Genomic DNA, 22,238 nt, shown 5'->3' on the forward strand with positions numbered 1-22,238 from the left:
AATGTTTGTGCAATTTGATGCCCACAAATTCTTTTGCGACCTTCAAGTAGTAACGTGTAGCGAGACAAATTGTTTTAATGAATATTTATACCTAATTGCGTTAATTATTTGTCCATTTAATTGTTGTTCTATATTGTTATGCTTGATGTTCATAAAAAAGACGATGAAAAATATAATTATTATATCAAGTTATTTTTAATTAAGCACTTGTTGTATGATAAAAAGTAAACTTTTTAATACACTTTTGCATATTGGATTAGGTTTAGTTAGGTTAGGGATTTTTATAAAAAAAAATTATTTTTTATAAAAATATTATTTGAAAAGACGTTGCTGTGCCTCGAGTCTTATTCCTTTTATCTTAATGAAATAGATATGGGACTGTATCTAACTCATAAGCCGTGTGGACCCAGCTTAAGCCGTCAGAACTTGCATTTCGACTGAGGCTTAATTTTGATTGAAGGGATCTCTATTATCCCTGTTCTATTGAGTTGAACTACCCCGAGCTAAGACATACATTAAGGTGACCTTTTATAGCTGAAGCGTATGCATTGCTCAAAATCTCTTCACTCTTTGGGTTAGCGCACACATTGTAGCAAATTAATTATTAATTATTAAAATAATTTATAATTACATAAAAACTATAATTAAATAGGGAATATTTGCCGCGTGTGCAGTACACACACTCACACTGAGAAGCGTTATTTTATAGAATACGCGTTACACACATGCAGGGGAGTAGATAGAGGCACCGGAGTGGGGGCATGATAGTGTACCATTTGCCGTCACGGCACACGCATCGGTTCTTAGGTTCGGCAATAGACGTTTCACTCCAAACCAATCAAGCAAAGATTACCTGATTATATATAACATTTTTGTCCAAACATCTTGACAAAATACGTGTGAAATTTGAAATTATAATAATAATTTATAAATAATTAATTGTTATTCATAATATAACGTAATATGTTTTCCATTTACAAACATCGAATTCCCATATAAACACAAATATTTATCAAGTTATCAAAGCGTTCTGATTTGAGCTTAGGATGTCAATCAGTGAAGCGATAGCCTAAGGGACACATTCCTTGGAAATTCCATTGACGTAGTGTCCCGAAATAGCTACCCTAATAAGCCCTTATAGTTCCATCAGTCATGAACGTTTATTAACTTACAGCTTTGATTTGTAAAGAGTCTGTTATGGATAGATTTTGTTTCATGGTTTATTAATCAATTTTATGGGAAAGAGGATGTTTTTTATTATTATACCCTTGATTTACGATTAAAATTATATAATATTACGATTATTTATTATAATTATATTATATTACGATTAAAATTATAAATTTCAAAAGCCGAGATGGCCCTGTGGTAAGAACGCGTGAATCTTAACCGATGATCGTGGGTTCAAACCCGGGCAAGCACCACTGAATTTTCATGTGCTTAATTTGTGATTATAATTCATCTCGTGCTTTACGGTGAAGGAAAACATCGTGAGGAAACCTGCATGTGTCTAATTTCACTGAAATTCTGCCACATGTGAATTCTACCAACCCGCATTGGAGCAGCGTGGTGGAATAAGCTCCAAACCTTCTCCTCAAAAAGAGGAGAGGAGGCCTTTAGCCCAGCAGTGGGACATTCACAGGCTGTTACGGTTACGGTTACGGATTTACGATTGCCATGGTAATATCTCTATAGAATAAAATATATATTATTTCTTTAATGATTTTTTAATTTATTGAGTCAACTTATGTTAAGAAAAAATTATTATGATATATGTGATATGGGGTTAAATGTAAAATTAAAAAGAAAACATTGGATTTTGCATATTTCTTCTACAACCAATTTAAAAAATATATAATTTAAAATTCGAATCATCAATTTTAATATTAAAGTGTATGTATGAATAATTTTTATTGTCATTTCTGTATTTCGAAATGAAGATCTTGGTTTAATACGAAACTAGCTTAGCCAGTAGAATTTCATCAGGTACAAGTGAGATACGAGTAATAGATAAGGTCTCACTATTGGAAGCGTATTAGTGTAGTAAGGAATGGGTGATGCCTCTTTTAGTGCCGTATCTATGTGACGGAGCGATCATTTGGGTTTTCTATCACGAACATCTAAGGAGTAGCCTGGAGTTACAGTCTTAGTCTTGTACTTCCGTGTCTCAAAAAAAATTGATTAAAAAATAAAAATTGACAGAATAGTAACAAATGAATTTCTTGCCGATTCTTCGCGGTTGATCTACAATCATATCTGTGGTAACTTTGACCTTAAAAATTACGAAAAGTGTTTCCTACTTGAATAATGTGTATTTTGAATTTGATTTGAGCTCAATTTAAATGTATCGAGATTCCGTCCTATTAGACGAGTGTTCGTGCTAATAGAGATTTCACACACCAGTCTACGTGTATTGTATTTGAATTGAATGACCGCCTGCGTGGAAATGCGTTTAAAAGGACTATCTTCGAAATATTGACCGATATTTAATGGGTCCTTTTGTGAATGCAAATTTCCACATGTAGCGGTGACAACTAGCTTGCATGCATTTAGAACTGTTTATTACTATTTTCACAAGTTTTTATTTAACGCGCAACGTTTGTTAGTTCAGGGTCAAATGTTGCAAGCTGAATTAGAATCACTTCCTCTCATACTACGGAGTTGAAATTTTACATGTGAGTTCGATTCTGATGAAAATTAATTTTTATGATAAGCATGATGATTATATATACAAAATTGGCTCCAGATAAAGGACATGTTAACATATTTTTGTAAATGTTCCTAATGCAACCGCACTGAGCAGTTCCACAAATGAAAATATTAATATCATAATTGTCAGGTGCACGAGGAGATCACTTAATTACATTTCATTAAAATATAATTAGGGCTGTCGTCTCAAGTTAAAACTTCACTTCTAAAGTTAAAACTCTAGAAACATTAATTATGAAACTTAGCAAAACAAAGTTGATCTTTAACTTTCAATAAAATAAATTTACTTGTGAGTTTTAAGGTGGACTACATATATATTGATGAATAACCTTAAATATATATATATATTTATTATTTACTTAAGTATTATACATTTTATAAGCGTGTTATTTTATATTTTTTTAAAACATTATAAAATTGTATGTTGACATTCAGATATTAGAAGTAGAATAGAATCATATTTCAAACTATTTACTCTCGCATAGTTGGCGGTAGCCCAGAAAAGATAAAATAAAATTTCTCTGATAATAATAGGTTTTAAACTTTCTCATTTCACTTAACTTTAAGTATATATCGAGTGGGGAATGTTCAACAAATTTTTCTTTAATAATATTTTTTACAGTTTGGCTAAGCTGCAATACTGTGATCATTTAAAAATTAAAAAAGAAATTCAAAAACTAAAATTTCCTTACAGCATAAGCATCAAAGTCCACCTCCATCAACTAACTATTAATTGCACTTTCATTTAAGAGGTGCAAGAATCACGCCTCCTCTATTTGTTATCTCGAAAACTCACTTATCTCATTACAGTTAAACATATATTATATTTTGTGATACCTTTTTACAGAACCAATAATAATTAAGGAAAATTTTAAATGTTTCAGTCATTTTTGATAATTTTATATTGCGTCAATTGATATAATTGGTAAAATTAAATTGTTTAGTTGCCAATTTAGTGATGCCTTTCAATTATATTATATTGGTTCGATCAATTTGAGGAGATTATTTTAGACACCTGATATTAATTAATGTTTTATTCTCAATGTTATTGCCACAGCGGAGGATTACTAGTGCCTTGTAATTATTTGATATGAATGGTAATTAAATAGCTTTAAATTTTGACTACGAACATGTTTACCGTAGGTATCATCTTAATATAAAAATAATAAATTCATTTTTATTCATGTTAACAGTTCAACACTTAAAAGTATTTAAAAAAATATATATTTGCGGTATTTAAAAAAAATATTATATATTATCTTAATGTCTTCCTGTCACTTTCTTTGCGTTAAATGCAAAAGGATAAACATTTGGATTTTCTGGATTCTGGATTTTCTCCTCCGCACGATGCGGAAAAGGTGGCAGGTTCGGGATGGATGCGGACTGCCCAAGATCGGGATGGTTGGCGTTCTATGGGGGAGGCTTTCGTCCAGCAGTGGACGGCAAAAGGCTGAAAAAAAAAAAAACAAAAACAGCGCTGACATATAAGTGACAAAAATGTTCCTATTATTTATATATTATATTTACAAGCAAGTTTAAGAAACGCTTACGCTTACAACCTCTTTGAGTTGTATTTCTGACCTCGTATAAAATCCTACATTCCTACAAACTATATATTAGACGGTCGTTTAAAAATAACAAACGGCTTAAATTTTATAAGAGAAAATTTTACAAGAAATCAACCGTGAAGAACACATGACGGTCCATAACTGGCAGCTTCGTAGGAGCGCTGTTCAGTCGGCTGACCTTTGGTCTTTGGCTCTTGAATTGTCTGATCAGAAGTCTGCAGGAAATTGCTATATATATAAGACTTATATAACCATATACGCTTCAATGGACGTTATTTATGAAAATTAAAATTATGATGTCGAACGTAAATCCTTCTAGCATTTTCTGAATATAATTCACGCGGCAATTTTTGTTAAATTAATTGATTCTATTTAGAATTTTATCTGTAGTTAGTTTTGGCTTATAATGATAGTCAATTTTATTTTTTTATTTTGTTTTTAATAAAAGAAAAGAGTTGGACACAAGTCTAACACGTAAAGCATAATCAAGATTATGGGTTCTAGCCTGGATAAATGCTATTGAAATGCATGTGTTAAATGTAGTTGTGAAATAGATTCCAAACTTCCTCCTAATGGAGGTCATTGACCAGCAGTTGGACATTTAGGCTGTTACTAGTATCACCAATATAATTTATATTTTATCATAATTATTTGCTTGCCGCTATTAATTACATTTTTGGCCATACATACTAGGTATGTTTCATTTTTATAACACAGCAAGATAAAAAAAAATTATAGACTGTTACGACCGTCCTGCCTGAGTAAAATTTTTATAAGAATATTATTATTTAATAAGCCTTGAAAATTTATTAAGAAAATGTTGCGCTGTTACATAATATAATATCCGTGAGTTAGTCTCGTGAGAAATGTGTGTGCAAGAAGTTTATATATGAGGTATCATAGTACTATTACTAATTGGTGAAATCTAAAGGCCGTATGTGAAAAATGTCCCAGGATATTATTATTATATTATAAAATAATAACAAAAATACTATTTTTGACAACACCTAGTGAAAACCCTACTGAATATACTTAACAACGAATACAATTTACAAATTATAAGGAGCTAAGCATTAAAAATATTCTTACATAAAAAAAAAAAACAAAAAAGGTTTGAAAGGTGAGTGAGCCAGTGTAACTACAAATATAAGGGATATAACGTCTTAGTTCCTAAGTTTGGCGCATTGGCAAAATACCGTTAATACTTCAAATGGACCATTTGTCTACCTATGTTATAAAAAAACTCATGATAACATAAGCTGATAAAAAAACCGAGTTGATATAATCTTATTTTTTACGTCGATTAAAAATATATAATTAATGGAAATTTTCAGGGCTCGGTGAAGATTTAGTGTAGTTTGAATTTCGTTTATAACTCTTACTAAAATATATAAAATGTAAATTTTATTTCGTCTGCTTTCTAGTCTGGCTTAAATTTTAATACTGTAGTTATAACGAATAAATTTATTATTTACACTAAGAGATTTAAACGGGTTATGAGATTTAATGAATATCTGGAAATCTTAAAAACAAACATTGTTCATTTTAAATAGAGAAAAAACTTAATGTAAAGCTTAATATATGAAGCAAATATACTGGACTAACTATATAGTCTAGCGGCTGCAGATCTTAATTTCCTGGGTTCAAAGTTCGGGTGGGGGCCGATAAATAACATTTATGGCTCTATAGAGCCATAAATGTTATTTTGTTTTTTGCTAATGAGTTTTAAGTGGCAGTAAGCTAATGAGTTTGGAAGGGTTGACTACCGTCGTGCCTCGTATAGCACGTAAAGCCACGTTGGTCTTGCGCCTCAACTATCTCCGGTCATGGTGGATTGCCATCTCATCGGGTTTAGAAAGTTATGGAATAGAGTGTGCGCGTATGTATATAAATACACACAGCACAAGAATATTGTCTTCGCTTAGAATGGCCGTCTTATCCGACATCTGTAGGGACGCCATTATAATTATTATTATTATCAGGGAAGTAATATAATGATATAATATATTTCGTAATTTAAGATAAATTTGAAATTAATTTTTCTACGACAGCGATAAAGAGGTTCGCGTTCCTTGATATACATTTATATAAAACAAATTTAATAGTTTTTCTTTATTGTAATAATACAAAACGTACTTTGGGAAGATAATGTATAAGAATTAAGATAGTCTCATAGTTCTCATAGTGAATACTTCGATAAAAATAAAGAAAGAGAGACAAGTATTAATATTAAGTATTTTTATTGAATACATTGCAGGCAAATTAAAATGCGAAGCGATAAAATAACACGTAAAAGTCAAATGAAAAATAAAAGATTTTAATAATAGGTGCTATCGTTTAAAATAATCGTATCCAAGATTTATTCACGAAAATATGAGTCGATTTAAAGCATAGTTCGCTTCTACGTACTTCCGTATAATTAAAAAATTCCGTCCACTAACGAATCCCCACCTTTACCTCATTCGATAGCGAACTTTTCAACTCTTTTTAACAAGATGCGAATTGACTGGACCTTTTAAAAATATATTTTTAAATTTCGTAAATTGATCAACAGATACAAAAGTAAAAAAAAAATATTGAAAAGTGAAAAAAATATTTATTTATTTTTAAAAATACATAAACAAAATATTTTTTGTTGTGCATATTATATTATTTATTCAATTTTCAAATTAGAGCCATTGTGTTTAAGCTATTTAAGCTTAGGAATATTTCAGTTAAAGAACTCACCTGACGTCGTATTACTATTCCGTCATTTTAAATAGCTATAATTAAGGTGTTATTTTACACGACTACCGTAACACCGTAACAGCCTGTGAATGTCCCACTGCTGGGCTAAAGGCTCCAAACCTTCTCCTCTTTTTGAGGAGAAGATTTGGAGCTTATTCCACCACTCTGCCCTAATGCGGGTTGGTGGCAAAATTTCAGTGAAATTAGACACATGCAGGTTTCCTCACGATGTATTCCTTCACCGTAAAGCACGAGATGAATTATAATCACAAGCACTTGAAAATTCAGTGGTGCTTGCCCGGGTTTGAACCCACGATCATCGGTTAAGATTCACGCGTTCTTACCACTGGGCCATCTCGGCTCATTACACGACTACATAGAAGTAAAATGAAGGGTTATGATTTTCGCAATTGGTTTTTGTATGTTCATCTATTCCCGTAACGCTCCTAAGTTCATATCATTTGGTTCAAGTATCGAATCTGAGTTTGTTATTTAATATATAGTAGTAACTCTATTACAAATTCAAGTGTATATAAACAGAAGTTATAAATTTTAAATTAGTATTAAAAGTTACGACGTACGTTTCGATCCTATACCAATATACCGTCTATATTGCGAATATATTCAACCATTAGCCTAATTACAGCGTACGATTTAGTTTAGTAAGTTGTACTAACAGCTCTCTATAATATGCATGTAAGTGGCGAGCATAAAATTATTTGTGGATATGTGTAGGAAATACGAATTTCAGCGATAAATTGTTTATTTATATGTTACAGTTAATTTCCCACTGCCGGGCAAAGCGCGATGAGTATTAACCATCGGGTGATAACAAATGGTATTATATTTCTTACGTCGACAATGTCTATGGGCGATAGTGACCACTTAACATCGTGGCTCATTTGCTAGTCCACCTTCTTACTAGAAAAATTGTCATCAGAACACAACAATACCAAGTATTGCTGTATGGCGGTAGAATATCTGATGAGTGGCTGGTATCTACCCTGACGAGCTTGCACAAAGCTTTACCACCAGTAAACAAAAACTTGTGTAAACTTCTCCAAGAAGAAATAAATATATCTGCTAAATTTTATCATAATTGCTCAATCGATGTAGGTGTATTTTAAGATATCAGATTAAAGATTGTGTCTTTTCAAAGCATAGAATGGCAGTCTGACCTGGATAAAATCTTATTTACTTATTAAGTATATAAACATTTTTCGCCCGCCGGTAAAGATCTGATAAAAGTTTATTACGCCCAATTTAACTTTTAAGTTGTCAAATAAAGTCGTTAAAGAAAAGTTTGTAGAACAAGCATAATATAATATTTTGGTAATGTTATCTGGATATATGTATGTAGATGTATATCTGGTAATCTGGAGTTGAGACCGCATGTTGGCAAACGTAGTCTAGGATACCCTGTAGCTGGGGGGGCGATAATATGTGCAAGGCAGAGGGCAGAGATTAGAGAAAGAGAGCTGCAGATCTAGCTCATTAGCGTGCCATGGGAGAGGCATAAGTCCAGCAGTGGGCTGTTAATTGTGATGATTAATATCGGTGAAAGGTCAGAGAGAGAGATAGAGAGAGACAGCAAAAAAAATACATTTATGTTTTTATTTTCTTTTTCAATACAGTGTTAATTTAATTAATGATATTTTTTCCATTAAAATTTAGTGAATATTGACCATGACAGACATTTATGGAGACTAGCCATTTGTGTCAAACTGTTCTACTTCCACCCAACCGTGAAGACGTACAATTTGTCAAACCTTACGTGCGTCAGACGAATAAGTAAAAACTGACAAATCCTATCTTTCGCCTGTTACTGAGAATTTATTGACAGACAAACTCGGACTTCGGACTTAAGACTTTATAAGATAGTCATAAAACCAAAAGGGCCTTTTAAATAAAATTTATATCTTATCTAGTAAAATATATAATAATAAATCAGTACACTAAATAAAAATAAATTTAAATACTTGTTGTGCCCACGTATAACTTAAAGTACGTAAAACTTAAGTACGCCCACGTAAAATTTAAGTAATTACTAAGAGCAGGCTTATATAACATTTCAGTATAAACAACATTTTTGGTTTTATTTTCGTGGGATATTTGTATTTATTGGTTTTGCCTCACCCAGGTCTAGAGAGGGCAACATACAATTGGCCATGGGAAAAACAGCATTCCCATGTATTCCGACATACTTGAATGTCTTTTTCTGTGTGTGAATAATAATTTATTATTATTTATTATAACTGTTCAGTTGAATTGGCTGAAACTTAAATAATAATAATAATCTAATTTATGCTGTTAGGAAATTTTAGTTTTTGTTATTGAATTTTTTTTTACTTTTTAAATGATCACAGTATTGCAGCTTAGCCAAACTGTAAAAAATATTATTAAAGAAAAATTATTATTATAAATAAAATATTATTTAATAAATTTAACAAAACAATGATAAAAAAATATATGCGGCGACGAAACGAATATACGACGATATGAATACCTAACTAATCTTTAAACTTTTTTTCTAATTAAAAACTGTCTATGATCTTATTTTGATATGTTTTATAAGAATAATAACGTTTACAAAAACGACTTCGCAAATAATGCATTATTTTGGAACAAATAAAATAAATTTTGGTTCAACAAATTTAGGTCACTATAAAATTTATTAAGTCAAACTACAGGCATCACTGTAAGTTGATTGATGAAAAAAACGCCGTAATATATTTTTTCTAACCAGAATAACATTTCATGCTTCTTACTTTAAAATCACAGACTTCCATACAACCATTTATCATTTACCTATTCTTACGCGATAGCGAAGCCGCGGGCAATCGCTAGTTAAATATATAGAATCGAAAAACAAAAGAAATGTGTAATACGTTAGTACCCTAATCTATCAAAATATATAACAAACGAATACAGACAGAGATAATTAAATTAGAAGAATCTAAATCTCTCAAACTGTCCATTTAACTGTCCAAAGAAAGTTAAATTCTTTTGTTTCTATAAACTTTCAATCATCATTATTTTACAGACTATCATTTATAGGTAGCTAAAGTTTCAGCCAATTCAACTGAACAGTTATTTTATAGCATTTTTATTGAATAAATGTTGAACATGATTTTTTAAATTGACATAACTTTTTTATTTATAAACCGATTGGAATAAAACAAACACTAAATTTTAAGTTACTGGTGGTAGAGCTTTGCTACTGGTGGTAAGGCTTTGCTACTGGTGGTAGGGCTTTGTGCAAGCTTGTCCGTGGAGGTACCACCCACTCATCAGATATTCTATCGCAAAACAGCTGTACTTGGTACTGTTGTGTTTCTGTTTGAAGAATGAGCGATCCAGTGTAATTACAGGCACAAGGGACATAATATCTTAGTTCCCAAGTTTGGTGTCGCATTGGCGATGTAACCGATGGTTAACATTTCTAACAATGCCAATATCTATTGGCGTTGATTACTATTTACAATATGCTCGTTCGCCTACCTATTTTATAAAAACGTGGAGTTTGTCACAATACAAACGCTCAGAAAGACAAACTGACAAAAATTCTAACAATCATTGTTTTGGGTTCTACTGCGTCGATCTTGCCCTCGATAATAGTTTTACTCATATATCTTCCATGTACAGACAGCGATCAATTACATTTTTATTATATGTATAGAATAAATAATATATTCTTGTGTGACAAAAAAGTTATTTAATATAATATATGAATAAAATATAGTGTAAAATTGTTATAATCTAACTTGAAACTGATCGCAAATTGTTATTTACATATTATTGTATAAAGACATTTTCTCAATTTACGGAATTAATAACCGACCTACATTTATTTTTTATCTACGCTGCTACGTCTAATCATGTTGTATTCGTACTATTAGGAGACGTAAAGTCTAATGACAAAAGGCCCAAAGATCCTACACACATTTTCCTTAAATAATAAGTACGCTCTCGAAAGGCGGCGATTTAAGCGAACGTTGTCTTAACAAAATTCATTTTAGATGTAAAAACTCGCCGGGTCCTAATTTCAAAACCGTGTCGTCGGCAGATTATCTTGGATTTTCCACTCCTTTACGGCGCCGCTGGAAGTATTTGTAAGAGGCTTACAAAGACGTTTAGTGTTCTCTGAACGTTGAATTTCAAATGCAAAGCTATGAATTTCACAATTTGACATATCGGTCCGCCGATCGCGTGACTGCATTTTCTGGCAACCCTGTTTCTGTTCTATTAATATGAATCGTTTGTGCCCGCTGATATTTAAATGTTCTGATAGTTGCTTATTTGCATGGAATAGGTACTATTTAAATTATAATGACAAGATTTATTTACCGAAGGTATTATATATGTATTTCTCTTGATGTTGTTGGTGATGTAAGTCTTGATTAATATTGCTTACAGTGCGAATGTCTTTTTTTATTATAATAGTATCTTCACAGATGTGTAGTCCTTGCCTTTGTTATATTTTGCTCATAAATATACGTTATTTCAATGTGCCTCCATGTTTTTATTGCCAGGCAGCATCGTAATCCAAATTTGCTAATAATGTTAAAAATTGCAGTGGACTCTGCGACGACGACTACTTCTTTTACTCGGAGCCGTTTGGCGGTAGAATGAATGGGTGGTACCTACTCAGACGGCCTTTTACGACCGCAAATTAATCACGTTAATACGCGAATGTATGTATAATATATTTATTACTATAAATTTTATATAAACAATATTATTTAGTTTACATAATCTATTGTAATATTAAATTAAATTGTTAACAATTACGAATAATTTATATTACGCGAAAATCTAATCAAATATTGGTTATTCAAAATTAGAATTAAGTAATTGAATAGCCAAGCTTATTAAAACTTGGAAACTAGTTGCAACCTGAGTAGTTCAATTGAATTTCGGTTTAGTATTTTGTCCGCTAAATAGCTTTTAGTTGGCATTTACTGCTTTAGTATATTAATTGTCTCGTTATATAACTGTCTCATTGGTAGGTAGTAGTAACTTGTTTAGTAACATGTTGAATTTTGGAAACACATCATGTTGCAGTGTGTGGTTATGTGTATTAGTGTACTACAAAAGGACGACGATACTATGTTCGGTGGGCTGTTTCCGTTAGAATACACAATTCCATCGATTTTACTATAGAATTCGAAAGCGCTGGCCTCTAGTGTTATCGGCAGTTGACATGTTAAGAACTCCCGATATCGACGTATCGCGTTCAAATTCCAGATTCAGATTCTTAGTTTTTTTTGGATGAAATAGGTAGGCAAATAGGCCACCTGATGGTAAGCGGTTACCACCGTATATAAACATTAGCGCTGTAAAAAATATTAACCGTTTACCATTTATCCACCAGCCGTAAGGACTAAGATGTTATGTCTCTTATGCCTGTAGTTGCACTGGCTTGCTCATCAAACTGGATCATTACAATACTTAGAATTTCTGGTTGGAGAGTATCTGATAAGTGAGCTACCCACACGGGCTTGCACAAAGCCCTACCACCAAGTATTACAGTAATTTTTTTAAAGGCACATATAGCAACAAGTCGAAGGTAGTTAGCTGTGTTTTAAGCCCCCGCACTGCGTGGAAAGCACGTAAATGTCGCTCATACATCTAATCCGTAATCCGCTTCTTACTCATATCATATATGACAGGTTGCGTTGAATTTTCCTCCTCGGTTCTTGCGATCTTCGGTTAAGATTCGCATATTTAACTACTCGGCCATGTTGCCTCCCATGTACCAGTCAAGATATAGGTAAATCAATAATTCAGTCGTTCATACACACAGTTTGACGTTTTCAAAAGGAGTCATAAAAGCGTTCCCGTGTTTTAATAAAAACCAAAAGCAAATAAACAATTCATCCACAGTAAATTTTTCATCAAAACTCGTTGCAAAATTTTACAGTTTTTATCAGTTGAAGGAAGTTGACTGTGAAATGTTGGTAGCCTTTGATACAGATTCTGACTGATTCTTTATAATAAACGATGACCAGCCTTAGTGTAAAGCAGAATACTATATCGTATTTTAAAAGTCTTTATATAATGAGAGAAATTTTAAATGAATGCAGCAAAAATGATTTTATTATTGAACATTTGATTATTTTGAACTTTAAAAGTAACCCTCGTAGATTTAATTAAGAGAGTATATTGTAATTAGTATCCACTTGCGTCTTTACACAAGGGTAAGAGGTGAGGCAGGAAATATTGGAGTGACGTTATGATAATCGTTTGAGAGACCCACACAAGACCAGCATCGAAAAAAGCAAAAAATATTTTTCCCTTTCTTCTCTTGAAGAGAAGAAAGAGAAGTACCTTTGCCTCCAGGTCAATACATTTTAATATACTCACATTAAAAGTAGGATTTTATCAAATTTTTTTTCTTGGCATGTTTTCGTGACATGATTATTTGCAAAATGTTTTAAGATATCCAAGACAGTGGCTAGGAAAGAAGCGAGACGGAACATTGTTCTGTCTTGGAAGGAAAACAAAAAATATAACATGTGCTAGTTTAAGTTGTGGCACTCCAACATACATACAAATGTTGGTCGTTTCTTTAAGATCCCAGTAGGAAGTTATTTTAATGGGCATGATTTTACAATGTCCAAATATTAACATATCTCGTTTTAAGATCTCTAAACTCAAATGCGAATTTGGTTAAAAGTTGTCATTAGAACTGGATAAATGGATAATATACTGGTCCCTCTGTGCGGGAACTTTCAGATATTAAGCTGAAAAGAACAGATACGGTGTCTTTAGAACTGGATGCCCGTATGTACGTTTGTTGCTAATTTTATTCTCGCATATCTTGAGAAATAATGACGATATCGATTATATGATATATTAATCGTGTATTAAGCTCTTATTGGAAGAGTAGTATATTGAGGTAAATAACAAATCCGAAAATAATTCCAAATCTTGTAGTTGATTTCATAGAATGCACATCATATCTTTAAAACTAATGTGATGTCTCCTGTACCACTTAGCTCACTCATTTTTCAAAACTGGAACACAGCAATATACTATGTAATGAATATTGGCTTAGGCCTCCTCTCCCTTTTTGAGGAAAAAGTTTTTGGAGCTAAATATTAGTTATACATTTTTTGCTACTATTGTGATTAATTGTAATTTATTTTTAAATGAGCTTGAATATATTTTATAGGTATCATTCGGAGATTTTATTTTCATGAATCCATATATTAATAAATGATTATATCATTCAAAATTTACGCTAATTATATCACTGGAAGGTCTTCTCCAACTGGATAGGTTTATGTACTTAATTATTTATTCTAAAGGCAAAATGTAATTATTTTATAGTGTTTTTTGGTTGGAAGTGTATTTAAAGACACATTAATTAATTATAACTTCGATTCCATGGTTAATGGCGCAGTGACTGTGTATTGAATGGTTTATGCTTAATACAATTAATTGTAGTCGACTCCATCGTATATCATTATATATATATATATATATATATATCTCTTTTTATATTCAGATATGTATTAATATTCTTTGTGTATTTTATTAAAACAAAGTCATTTAATTATTATGCATCAATAAATCACGCTTAAGTTTCAAGTAAAACACAAGATTCGTCGTTCCGTTGTTTATTTTGCCGCAGGATTTAAATTTCCATTTGGTTGAACTTCGAAGTGAAGGAACTAAATAAATTATTTAAAGCGAAATACTAAAAGATGAATATTTCAATATTTTTTTAACTACTTTGTTTGTATTAATGATATAATTTTTTCTTCCTGACTTCTTTCATACCCCCTTTTTCCGCTGGAAAAAACGCATTTACCCAAATGTAGTGGGGGGGGGGAGGAAACGTATCCACTATGTGGTGCTCGCCGGCATTGAGTGCGCCGGAATGTTTTTCTTCATAATAATTATGACCAATAGATCTTACCTATTGCACCTAAGTACATGATCGAGTTATTTGATCTAAAGATTCTTGATGGAGGAACTCTCAAACTCCTGATTATCAAAATACCGTACATTTTTTTATAAAACAAAAACAGTTTAAATATCTGTAGATATCTCAAAATAATATACCAATTTTATATATAATTTTTATATTTACCAACATTATAAATTAAATAATTAAAATAAAATAATAAAAATAAACCAGTATCAATTTCAGTTAGTTTTCTAACTTTACTAATCGCGTATGCTGCAAAGACAGCTCCGCTGCAGTTTCCTGTTATCGACGATAAATGAGAATTCCACCGATTGTGTATCAGTGATATTGCATTGTATCGCAAACAATACAATATCACAAATACCTTTAACATAGAAAGGAAGGTCATTAATGATATACAAAACATAGAAAAGGAACAAAAATTGGTCCACACATATTGGCACAATGCTGTCATCAAGCAACTTTATAAAAATAAAAAATAAAATATTTTGGCGTCTAATAAATAATTGGTAAGAAACTTGTCAACATACTCGATTTCATAAAATGTAACTTTCTTTAATAACAAAAACAGTAAAAAAGATTTTAAAACGTTCTTATATTGAAAGGAATTCGTATCAAACAAGTTCCAAGCTCTTAAGAAACTTATTATATCAGGATTACATTATTAATCTCAGAAAGCTAATCCACTTTATAAGAAGATATTCTTAGAAAAATTAGATCGATTTTTTTTAGTAATATTGATGTCTAAAAATTTCAAATCAAAGACTGGCTGAGTGAAACTGCAGATAAATTCGATATAGTACAGTAACCCAGTGGTCGAAAAACTATAATAGTTATTGACAAAAATATATATTATGATTTCGATTTTTTTTTATTTATAACTGACAAACAATAAAAGTAAAAAAGAGAATTGCTTGACAAATAGAGAAGTAAGAGGTACTGAACTGTTTTATCTTTGCCTAATTTATGTATAGAAATAGATTACAGTAACAGCCTGTTAATGTCCCACTGCTGGGCTAAAGCCTCCTCTCCCTTTTGAGGAGAAGGTTTTGGAGCTTATTCCACCACGCTGCTCCAATGCGGGTTGGTAGAATACACATGTGGCAGAATTTCAATGAAATTAGACACATGCAGGTTTCCTCACGATGTTTTCCTTCACCGTTAAGCGCGAGATGAATTATAATCACAAATTAAGCACATGAAAATTCAGTGGTGCTTGCCCGGGTTTGAACCCACGATCATCGGTTAAGATTCACGCGTTCTAACTACGCGTTCTACTGGGCCATCTTGGCTTTTATAGAAATAGATTATATAATAATAATAATTTATTTAATTAAAACTAAGTGTAGTAAGACTATGAATAAAATACATAAGAATAGAGTTCCAAAGCACCTCTATTTTTGCAATACAGAGACTCTCTTCTCAAAAATAAGAAATCGCAGTTTTAGTAGGTTTCAAAAACAGAACGTTACGTAATATACGATAAAGACATACAGTAGGAATATTCTGTAAGAACACACTTGAAGCTCACTGCAGAAAACGGTCGTGTATGTTAGAATGTAATAAGCGACATCAACCAGAATAATTATAACTTTTCAAAAATACACGCACTAAAATAGTATATAAGATTTCTCACGTTTCACAGTTATGAAGTGTGTTCTAGCAGAATAGCACTACAGGTCTTGGTGTGTGTTTGTGTATAAAAATTTATGTATGTGTACCTAGACTGATTCTCATTATTGTCATTAATTAATCTGATTTCAATCACTTCTGAGTATCGACTTTTAATAGCTTATAACTTTATTTGAATTGATTATATGAGCATAATTGTCATCAACGTTCGGCTTTGATGACTATTTCGTTGAACCTTCTCTTTATTGGAAGTTTGAACTGTTTTAGTCATGATTGTCAGTTTGTCGTATAGTTAATAATACGCTTGTTAGTGCTTCGTAATAGCACTTATAATTCGCGCGTTTTTAACTTTAACGCGGACTATGTGGTCGAATAAAGTGAAATTTGACTTCCAAGATACAGGTTATCCTAGATGGAAGTCAAGAGAATTATTTTAGAGTATCAACTATAAATAGCCTACCACATGTCATGTACCTAGTTTTTATAGTATAATTGTGTTTTTATTTTTACTTTGTTGTTATTGTTTCTTTTTTTAAGTTAGTAATATAAAAACTGAATTTTTATGTGTCTATGTTTTTATCAATTAATTATTATTATTTAACGTTCTTTAATATCAGGCGAGCTAACTCAATAGTTTTTATTGTAATAAAAAAAAAACATTTATATATATCAAAAAATCTGAATGTACACTTCAACCATACTCTTAAAAATAACGTTTAAATATTTCTATAACCAAGTCAGTTATTATTAGAGTCGGTTTTCGTAACTAAACAGATTTGACATTTCTATAATAAGCCGCAAATATTAATTAAATAATTAACGTTGTCAAATCTATTCTAATCTCATGTTAAATTAAATATTAATCAAAAACCGTATTACTCGATAAATGAGAGAAAAGCGTGGAGTTAGTATTCGTAGATGTTAATAGGGAACAAATTATATTGTAATTGTATTAAAATACACGTTTGTCAATTAGTAATTTAATCAATGGAATAGAGTTTCTACTAAGTTTCTTGCGAATACTTCGCGGAATTTTCATTCCGAATCAGTTCCTTTCTTATTACTTAAATTTTATTGGATCTTATAGAATGACTATTCAAAAGTACATATAAGAGCCGTCTTTAATAAAGTCCACTTTGATTTTTTAAATCGTAGCCGTCTTTTGAAATGGTTGTTTATTATTGAAAAGAGATCGAAAGCTTCAAAAAATCATAACCCGTAACGTAAACTTTGAAAAAAAATGAAACTGCAATGAAATATCTATGTTTAAAATTTATATTAAAACTTTTTAATTTGACGTTTAGCGTCACGTGATATTTCCAAGCTTTTGACTCGCAACAAAGAAAGAAGATAGTGTGTATTTGAGAGAGAAAGGGAAGGCAAATAAGAAGTACACGAGTAGATGCAAGGCAGCAGTACTTGCTATTGTTGTGTTCCAGTAAGTGAGCCAATGTATGAGCGAGCCAGTGTAATTACTGGCACAAGGGACATAAATTCTTAGTTCCCAAGATTGGTGACCCATTGGTGATTTAAGCGATGGTTAACATTTCTTACAATGCCAATGTCTATGGGCGTTGGTGACCAATTACCATCAGGTGGCCCATATGCTCGTCCGCCTTCCTATTCTGTATAAAAAAAAGGCGGTCATAAAATAGATGGACAGGGCAAAAAGTTTTACATGTACGCGCGAAGCACACCTCACATATAAAGTATTCATTTAGATATAATTACAGTTTCGCTATAATTTTGATTAGAACTCTCTTGGATCGCCAAATCCTGCTCCGACTACATTGAAATTTACTTTGTGGTTGGCTTTGGGTTCCACCCACTCATCACATATTCTACAGCCAAACAGTAATACTTAGTATTGTTCCGGTTTGAAAGTCAAGCGCCAGTGTTATTACAGGCACGAGGGACATAATATGTTCGTTCGCTTTGACGATGTGAGGAATGGATGGCAATCTAATTGTAAATATAATCAGATTGCTGATTTGCCCGTCCGCCTAACTATTTTATAAAAAATTTAGTCAATATTTTTAAATATATTACAAAAAATATACTACAAATTAAATACCTTATTTTAAATATATTTTTGTTAATTGTTATCGTTATTTCAAAGTTTCAAAACAGAGAAAAGTAATATCATTTATATGACCCACTACTGGGAGAAGACCTTCTTAAAAAGAACGTTCGAAGCATATTCCTTCACGCTGTCTATATCCAATACGGGATTCGTATTTTCACTTAATACGAATACATGCAGGTATCCTCACGATATGTTCCTTTACCACCAAACATGACGTAAACTGAAACCTCAGTGCAGCTTACCATGGATTAAACTTGTACTTTATTTAAGATTTTCGTTTTGTAACCATTGAGCAATATAGCCAAGATTAATTAAATGTAAATATTGTAAATAGTAACCGCACATTAGATAGAGAGGAGCACCTATGTATAATAATAAACCTTCAAAGTGAACCTTTACGCAAAACCTTTACGCTTAGATAAAGACCAGCAAACAAAGACATGGCAGATTGATAGATTATAACTATTAAGATTTAAAGTATTTGTCCCAAAATTGAGAGCAAAAAAATAGGGAGATAAATTAACAGCTTACTAAATTAGGGCATTCCACTTAAAATAATTGCAATGAACTAAATGAGTCGCAAGTTTGTATAACTTTATTATTATTAAATATTCCGGCCTAACATCGACATTACATAACCAGATGTACTACATGGTGAAGATAACCATCTTTCCTTAATAAATACTGCAAGCAAAACCAAATAGTTATCGATAATATTGACTTAAATGTTATTAAATAAAACTTCGTCTGGTATAAAGCAATAAGCCCAACTTTATTGGGAACGTTCAGACCTATGCGTCACTTGGTAGCACAAGGGTTATATTATCTTAGTTCCCAAGGTTTGTGGTGCATTGACGATGTAAAGAATGGTTAATATTTCTTTCATCGCCAATATTAATGGACGGTTATGATCACTTAACATCAGGTGGCCCACTTGCATATCTGCCTTTTTTTTCGCTGGGAAAATGCCTTACTCGTTTCTCGCACTTGAATTGGTTGTATGTGTGACTCGCTGGTGTACAACACGCCTAATGTGCCCCGAACATCGGAACACTCACTAAAAATCCAGCGGTACCCTGTCCGTCTTTACGAGGAGTACCTCGGGATCGCTAGCGCATGCTACCATGACGCTCTGACGGTCGGCTCGTGTATACGGGCTTATTTCCTTAGAAGGGTTCCCAGGGTATTGAGAACCCCTCTAGTAAGTAAGTTGTAAGTCCGCCTACGCTAACATAAAAAACACTAACCTAACTAAACATAAGATATTATAAACTATTATTTTATGCGTTTTATTGTAAATTGAATGCTCCCTTCATATTTCGGCAATTTACAATCTATCTAGATTTATTATAAGCCGACGATACTTATATTACATTACAGTAACATATTTATATATTAGGTGCTATTTTAACGCTTGCTGAATAAACATATTTATTTTCATTATTAATGCCAACACGAATCAGAGCAACATAGCTTAAATACATCCAGATTTATTTTCACAAAAAATATTCCAGTTTGACCTTGTTCGTTATAAATGATTCCGTTATGGTATATGTGCGTTCTCTTTCATAAAATGACTGTTCCATACATGCGAAATGTAAGTGGTACTCCCGGGGATAAAGATTAATGGTACAAATACGTTTCCGAAAAAGGATGAAAGTGAGAAAATGTAAAAACAGCCGTCTCCAATGTCGTGTTATTTTAGTTGTTTGTTTTCGAGTATTGAGCTTCCTTTCATATTTACGCTCCAAACAGTCGAATCGGATGTACTCGTACGTTCACATGCTATTTATATTTTCATTAAGTTGATTTATAGCATGAAAAAATAAGCAGTCGTTATTTTATTTAGTTATTTATGTACAATAAAATACATATATTGATGCGGACTGCCCAAGATCGGGATGGTTGGCGTTCTATGGGGGAGGCTTTCGTCCAGCAGTGGACGGCAAAAGGCTGAAAAAAAAATACATATAATGAGGCAGTATAACTTCTATCGAGATATGTACGAGATATCTCAGTTGAAACCCTAGAATAGTTGAAAATTATTGTTATTTTTAATAGTAATTAATTTAAGTCCATTAAACCAATAAGTAACAATTACAAATGCACCTTAATTTGTAATAGCTAGAGTTTAAATGGCAATTATAAGAATATTCGTTTACACTGAACCCAAAGAGTTCGAAAATTTCAGCTCGATCCGTTGTTTGGTCAGGGTAAAATTCAGTTGCAAAGATATGACTGACATATAATGACAGGTGAAGTTAAACAACGGTTTTTCATAGACGCGGCCATACCCGCGGAAATAATAAATAAATGATTGGACGTTTTCAGCTCACGTATCTATTTGTCTAATCTCAAGAACATTGCTATATATACATATGACCGTTATATACATTTGTCTTGGTGTGCTTTAAAATACTGACTCTTTGAAGGAATCGCTTGAATCTAGCTCTTCTGCATTAAAATTAATGTTTCTTATTGCGTATCTTCATTAAAAATATTCATGTTTCCGCTCAATTACTTGTATATATATCTTATGTGATGCATGTAAAATTAATCAAAATAATAAAAACATATTTACAAATTATTGTTGTTAAATTTTCGTTAATAATAATGCCATATTTTATCTTATTGCATTTCTGTGCTATACTGTTTTTAAATAATGGTGTTTAAATAAATAAACTTATAGGATAATATTAAATACATTATAATATAGGAAACGTTTTATTACGCCTGTGTGAAAGAACCTTGAGGCGAAAGAAATTCAGCAATATTTTATTATCTGGGAACAGATTGCGATACTGAGGGTTATATTTATACATACTGAGTTCATTTTGCGAAATTGATAGCTTATTCCGATATGTAAATCATTATAGTCAGAAATATATAAAACATAAGTATATTATTTATTGAAGTAGAAAATCTTTGGAAGCAATGAGAGTACAAATCAAACGTGTAACGTTTTATTAAGAAACGTTTAAGTAGATTTAGCTTCGCTTCTACACCTCCCGCTCATATATTCAATATAGCAATACTTAGTTACTTGTGTTTTGAGTATGAGTTTTATTATAGAATAGGAAGGCGGACGAGCATATGGGCCACTCGATGGTAATTGGTCACCAAACGCAATTAGACATTGGCATTATAAGAAATGTCAACCTTTTTACATAGCCAATGCGCCAACAACCTTGGGAACTAAGATTTTATGTCCCTTGTGCCTGTAATTACACTAACTCACTCACTCTTCAAACCGGAACACAACAATAACTAGTACTGCTGTTTTGCGGTAGAATATCTGATGAGTGGGTGGTACCTACCCAGACGAGCTTACACAAAGCCCTACCACCAGTAAATGTTATGCTTCTATGTTAAAAAAAGGATTTGGATTTTGATTTTAACAAGAAGAGGGAAAGGGACATAATATATTTAAATAAAAAATGTTTCTGCAATGCAAATTGTTCCTTGTGTGTGTGTGTGTGTATTCGTTGAGTTTCTGTAGGAGAAATATTATTTTAATTGTATTTAATTTCCGTCTGTGACTTTGTATTTGTTTATAAGAAGCTCATGACATTTTTTT

The sequence above is a fragment of the Nymphalis io genome, chromosome 18 (assembly GCF_905147045.1).
Source record: "Nymphalis io chromosome 18, ilAglIoxx1.1, whole genome shotgun sequence".
Lineage (NCBI taxonomy): Eukaryota > Metazoa > Arthropoda > Insecta > Lepidoptera > Nymphalidae > Nymphalis > Nymphalis io.